Source organism: Podarcis raffonei, chromosome 16 (assembly GCF_027172205.1).
Source record: "Podarcis raffonei isolate rPodRaf1 chromosome 16, rPodRaf1.pri, whole genome shotgun sequence".
Lineage (NCBI taxonomy): Eukaryota > Metazoa > Chordata > Lepidosauria > Squamata > Lacertidae > Podarcis > Podarcis raffonei.
In genome coordinates this window covers 14910420-14916419 of record NC_070617.1, presented here as the reverse complement: position 1 = coordinate 14916419, position 6000 = coordinate 14910420, and positions in this window count along the sequence as shown.

Here is a 6000-nt window from a genome sequence, read left to right as displayed (position 1 = left end):
ATTTGATATTTTATTTATTTCGGTAGTTGAGGAAGGAAAAACAGTAATTCTGGATTGAGGTAGTTCCTGCATGATCGTTTGTAATTAGGAGGGAGGAAGCCGACAGGAACTCAAGAAGAATGTGAAATGAGATAGATTTTATTGTCTTGCGTTTGGTTTTTTTTTTTATCTGCTGCTTGTTTTACGGGTAGGCTCTAATTATTTTAATTTGGTTACTGTCGACGTTTACTCTGTGTTATGCTTGTTTTTGGAAACTTGTGTTTAAAATGTTAGAGAATGCTTTGCAAACAAACAGTTTACAAGTCCTGTAACTAGATCAGGGGCCTGTCAAATCCAACATCCTGTTCTCAGAGTAAGCAAATGCCCCTGAGGATCTAGAAATCCAGATAGAGTGCCTCTGGACCTGGAGGATCCACAAGAACCTATTAGCTTTCACCTTCCGTATGAATTTGTCCAATCCTCTTTTAAAGCCATCCAAGTGGCAGGGAGTTCCATACTTAACTAGCTTCGCTGGGGAAAAGGTTTTAAGAAACAGAAGACCACTAAGCTGGAAAGTAAGATGCAAACATTATTCCTCCTTCTCCTCCTCTCTCATATGTTCCCAGACTCACTCATTTCCTTATATTATTCTAGCATTTGTTCAGTTTTAGACACCAATTGAAAATGTATCTTTTCCGCCCGGCTTTTTAGTATAAGTGATGCTTGGACTATAGAAATTTGATATACTAGTATGATGTCTGGATTGTGTTTTTTTTATTTTAGATTGGTTTTAATATTTTATTGTTGGCTTTTTTGGTACACTTTATTGCTGTAACCTGCCCTGAGAGGGGATAGAAGTTTTAAAAATAAACCGTTAAGTGAACAACAAGCTCTTGCACATGAGAAATTGGGAGGGGGTTATACATACATAACCCTCTTTAAAGAGAAGTCATCCACCTCCCTTCTCTTTCTTTTGTCACTACAGTGAGAACATTGAAGTGCCTTCCTGTTAAAAGACAAGTTTTGCAAGAAACCTTAGTTTTCCCCATCTGTGAAAAAGGCAAAGCCATCCTGTGCTCTGTCCCCTGAGCTATTCAAAGCAGATAAGCAAGGGCAGCAGAGAGCTAGTGCCATGTAGTGGTTAGAATGCTGCATTAGGACATGGGAGAGACCAGGGTTCAAATCCTTCATCCCTCCCTCTCGGCCTAACCTACCTCACAGGGTTGTTGTGCTGCTCAAATGAGGATGAGGACCTGGGAGGTTTGAATTCCCACTTGGACACAAAGGACTTAGCTACACTAGCCCATTTACGATGCTATAACTGCGTTATAAACACGTAACACCAGGTGGTGCTGTAGAGCATAAAACTTTGTCTATGTGAGACTTCCGGGTTGGCGCCTCCGGCAATGGCGGAGCTCCTCCGATTGGGAGGAACTTGCTCCATGAAAAGCAGGGTCTGACCGCCATAGCAAAGGCGGAGACCCATTGAAATCACAAGCGGGAGAAGCTTGTGAACCTGGGATTCAGCTGGCACCTTTTGTGCCTCCCCTACTTGCGGGGAAACCCGGTTTCGGGGATCCGGAGCGACGTGGGGTGAGTGGCGCGGTGCTTTGAATCGACTGCTTCTTTCACGGAGTGAAGCCGCATTGCTGTTGCCGGAGAGCGCTGACTTTTTCCTGTGGACAATTGGATTTTAAACAACTACCCGTGAGTAGAACGGAAAATTGGATCTTTAAATACCTTAATTTGGCACCGAACGGGAAGGTCTTAAACAGTAAGTCCGCCTTCCTTTTTTGTAAATAGATTGAAGCAAAGACGTTACAAGCTAAAGTCTTTGAAAGCTTTTGGCAAAGGATTAAATCTCCATTGGTTAAAACTACAAAACCCCCCTTGGAAGCAGGAGAAGAGGGGGGGAATTTTGGACTTAGCGAGCCTGCAGGAGAGAGTGAAAAACCAAATTACCACTGCTCTGAACCTGGAAAAGGGCTGCCAGAAAGAGTGAAGTTTTGGGAGAGTTCATTGACTGAGAACAGAACGTTTTTGACAGCTAGTTAAATAAGAGAAAGATACTGTTTCCATTGTCCTCTTCTGCATTTAAAAAGGAGGAAAAGTAACTGAAAATTGAAACTATCTTTATGGCTTGAGTTGTGTTTGAAAGGATTGATACAAGTGGAGACTGTTTCCCTCTAGAGGGAGCTTTGGAAACTGTTACAGGAGTGTAACTGGGGAATCGCCAGCTGCAAGATAAAAAATTGTGAGAACCAGAGATTGACCTTGGACCATTTAAAATGTTGACAGGAGAAGCCATTGTGACGGTACTATGTAAGATAAGCTATTCGCTGGAACAGCTTCATAAGAAGACGGATGACATGTCTTTTAAAATTGACAACTTGGAACAAAAAGTGACTAATTGGAGACAAAAAGTGAGCATCAATACAGAAATAATTCAGGACTTGGTACAGGAATCTACTTTGGCAGGACAAATTGTGGAGGAGAAAGAGAAAGCTGTGGTTGTTGAACCTAAAGTAATACAAGCGGGATCCTCAGTTTTACAGAAGCAAATTGAGGACTACAAGTTGAGGCCTTCTATGATTGAATCTAGAAAAAGCCAGATTTTGAGGATCGGATCCCGGATTGGACGGAAGAAGAAAAGTTGGAAAGATCCCTCTATGCAGGGATTAACTGACTTTTGGGACATGGACTTGGGTCTGGAGGAGATTGGAGTTCTGGGGGCCTTTGGATTTGGAGGAATTTTGAAACCTGTCATGATACACCTTATAGACCTTAGTTTCAACTATGGAAATTTGGCTGACCTGTCCAGAAGGAACAAAAGCATTGTTAGGTTGGAGTCTTCCCGAGATCTGCTCTTTGGCATCAAAGAATATGAAGAAGACCTGCAGAAGGGACCTGGAAAAGAGTTAAGAGCCTCGGACATAAGATCTCCAGGTTGATGGACTATATGGAATTGACGGAAAGGACTGGCAGAATCCAAAACCAGGGAGAGGAGATGGTGGAAGAAGATTGGAAAATTTAAAGTTTATATATAGAAATACTGTAAATTATTGAGTGATAGAAAAATGGTGGAAAGAAATTTTATGGCCTTAGCAGAAATGTATAAGGAGTTAAGTATATATAAGCATTCTAGTTTTAATGAAAAATAAGGTTAAAAAATATGTTAAGATATTTATAATATGATAGAAAATAGAGAAAGATGGAAAGAGTTTGCTGAAACAATTAATAGAAGTGGAATACAAAAGGGGAGGTGAGAGGAGGTCGAGGAAACAAGGGAATGAAAGATAGAGTATGGAAAAGGTGTGATTTATGTTTTTAAATGGTTTTTGTTTTGTTTTGTTTAGGGTTAGGGTGGGTTAGGGTTTTGTTTAGCTTAGTTTAATGTGTTTAGTTTAAGGTGTTTAGGTTGTATTTTGTATTGTTTCTTGTATTGTTTCTTTTCTTTTTTGTTTTTTCTCTTCTGTCTTTTTTCCTTTCCTTTTCCTTTTCTGTAATCTTTAAAAGTAATAAATATTATTTTAAAAAAATAATAAAACTTTGTCTATGTGATTTTACATATAGCTTTTTTTCTTTTGTTATAACGATTTAATTTATGACTTATTTATAGCGTCCCGTCCCCGTCCCCTGTGTGTAGATCTAGCCAAAGCCCACCAAGTGGCCTTGGGCCAATCCCTGCATCTCAGCTTAACCTACCTCTCAGGGTTGCTGTGGGGGTTAAACGAGGAGGGCCAGATCCATGTGCGCCACACTTTGAGCTCCTTGGAGAAAAAGTTAGGAGATGGATGCAATCAAGAAACAACTCATGGGAGTTTTTCAGCCACACACCAGTTGAGAGGGCAGGGTAGAGGGGACTCCACCATCATTTGCAATACAGTGGTACCTCGGGTTAAGTACTTAATTCGTTCCGGAGGTCCATTCTTAACCTGAAACTGTTCTTAACCTGAAGCACCACTTTAGCTAATGGGGCCTCCCGCTGCTGCCGCACCACTGGAGCCTGATTTCTGTTCTCATCCTGAAGCAAAGTTCTGAACCTGAGGTACTATTTCTGGGTTAGCGGAGTCTGTAACCTGAAGCGTATGTAACCTGAAGCGTATGTAACCTGAGGTACCACTGTATAACAAAGTGTGTTGGGGGTCACAGGAGACACAACCCACAAAGGTTGCACAGCTGCCAAATGCCTCAGACTGGAACAGCCTGATGGACTCTGTTGAGAGTGCCACAAACCCAGACTGCAGTGCAATGCAGGTTCTTACACTGGAGTAAACCTCCCTAGGAGGAAAGGCTTAAGATGCCTACCAAATTGGTGGCTTATTGAACAAGGAGTAGTAAAAGCCACTTAAGGTTGCATTTAAATGATTAGCAGGAACTGTGGCAGTGACTTTTCTCTGGATTCCTTACTGAGGGTGGAGGGTAAGAGGGGGCCAGGAATTGCCCCCCCGAACCTTCCCTCCTATGCCCCTCTGTTCAAAGTGCCACAGCACCTCAAATGCCACCCATTGCCTGCAACCATGCAACCCGTCACCTAATGCACATGTTGTAGCCGATGGTTAAACCCTTATTTATTAATGCATAATTAATTTGCCACAAATGAATTATTCAGCGTAACCCTTCGTCCTTTTTCTTTTCATTTCCACCGATCTCGTGGCATTTTGTGGGAGTGAAAACGCCAGTGATGCCAGGCCAGATTGGGGGCAAACCTCCCATCTGCTCAGAAAAGTACAAAGTCAGAGTCTTTCTCTCTCTCTCTCTCTCTCTCTCTCTCTCTCTCTCTCTCTCTCACACACACACACACACACACACACACCATGCCAATACAGTGGTACCTCGGGTTAGATGTGCTTCAGGTTACAGACTCCGCTAACCCAGAAATAGTACCTCGGGTTAAGAACTTTGCTTCAGGATGAGAACAGAAATCATGCTCTGGCATCGCGGCGGCAGCAGGAGGCCCCATTAGCTAAAGTGGTGCGTCAGGTTAAGAACAGTTTCAGGTTAAGAACGGATCTCTGGAACGAATTAAGTTCTTAAGCCGAGGTACCACTGTAGTAGCCTCGAGGAAGAGTCTCCTACGAATGCACCCTTTAGATTGATTCCAGGGTTCAGGTCATTGGGGAGGGGGAAAGGCAACCCCTTAATTCAACTGGCATGACTGCAGGTGCCAAATCATACCTGTTCTGCGTCATTTAGTGTGGCAGCACCTGCACTTTGGAACTCCCTGCTTATTGATGTCAAGAAGGTGCTTTCACTGTATCCATTTCCTTGCCTGCTAAAAGCATTCTCACTTAGACAAGCCTACCAAGTCAACGTGAATTTCAATCTGTTTTAGGTTTTCATTGCTGTATTATTTTCCCCCTTGATTTTCTTGTTTGGCCTTTTTGTAAACCGCTTTGGGCTTTTCATTTAGAACCAAGCAGTGTCTAGAATTTATTCAATAAACAAATACATAAATTCACAACTGCTACAGGAGGAAGTCTGCTGGAACCATCAAGGGGGCACCAAATTCTCCACGTCCTTTACCCCCCCACCCCGCCTGTGGGGGAGGGCAGCGTATTGATTTTGCTGCTATTTGGATGTCTCATATTGCTAGGCATTGTTTCTGACTTTATTAACCTGAGATGTTTATTTGTCCTGTCAATATTAGGGTGACTTTTAGTTTAAACTGTGTTGTTTCTGATCTCGAAATGTTGTTCTGTTTTATTCTGTACGTTGCTGTGAGTCGCTTTGAGCATGGTTCCGAGGAAAAATAAAAATAAAAAATCACGAGGAGGAAGAGGAGAAACTTCCACACCCTGAACCCACCCCACTCCTCTCCAAATCTTGTCTCTACCTGTTGCCTTCTAGAAACAGAGGCTGAGGGAGCCATCTCAAAAGAGACCATGCTGAATCCCAAACCCAAACCATAGCTGTCAACTTACAGATTTGAAAATAAGGCACCAGCAGCCTCAAAAATAAGGGATCAGCAGCCAAAATAAGGGATTTTTCCGGGCACAGGTATGTTCAACTTCTGAGCCC